The sequence below is a fragment of the Oncorhynchus masou genome, chromosome 31, assembly GCF_036934945.1.
Source record: "Oncorhynchus masou masou isolate Uvic2021 chromosome 31, UVic_Omas_1.1, whole genome shotgun sequence".
NCBI lineage: Eukaryota > Metazoa > Chordata > Actinopteri > Salmoniformes > Salmonidae > Oncorhynchus > Oncorhynchus masou.
The window spans coordinates 55,859,822-55,860,659 of record NC_088242.1 but is presented as its reverse complement, the minus strand read 5'-3'; positions in this window follow the sequence as shown (position 1 = coordinate 55,860,659).

The following is an 838-nucleotide window of genomic DNA, read 5'->3' as shown; positions in this document are numbered from 1 at the left end:
CTGTGTATCAGACAGTAGTTTAGGAATTGTTAGTTAGATTACTTGTTGGTTATTACTGCATTGTCGGAACTAGAAGCACAAGAATTTCGCTACACTCGCATTAACATCTGCTAACCATGTGTATGTGTACAAATAAAATTTGATTTGATTTGATTCCGTATGCTAAGTGACTCAAATGTAAACTTGAAAGTACTCAATTGTCATACTTGAGTAAAAGTAAAGTTACCTTAGTAGAAAATGACTAAAATAAAAGGGAAAGTCAGCCAATAAAATACTACCTGAGTAAAAGTCTGAAAGTATTTGGTTTTTAAATATACTTAAGTATCAACAGTAAAATTATGAATTTAACAATCCTTAAATTAAGCAAATCAGATAGCCGGGGTCACACTCAGACATCATTTAAAAACAAAGAATTTGTGTTTAGTGATTAGTGAGTCCGCCAGATCAGAGGCAGTAGGGATGACCAGGGATGTTCTCTTGATAAGTGTGGGAATTGGACCATTTTCTGTCCTGCTAAGCATTCACAATGTAATGAGTACTTTTGGGGGTCAGGAAAAATATATGGAGTAAAAAGTACATCATATTCTTTAGAAATGTTAAGTAAAAGTAAAATATGTCAAAAACATAAATAGTAAAGTACAGATACAGTACTTTAAAGTATTTGTACTTAAATACTTTATATGAAAATACAGAAAGTCGCACACTCCATATATAAACTCCCAGTAATTTATTGGGTATTTACCAATGTTTCAGCATCACTGTGCCTTCTTCAGGGTAATGTCATGAATACCAGAACCAGGTTATGTAGACAAACAGTGCAATTAGTGCATCCAATGAC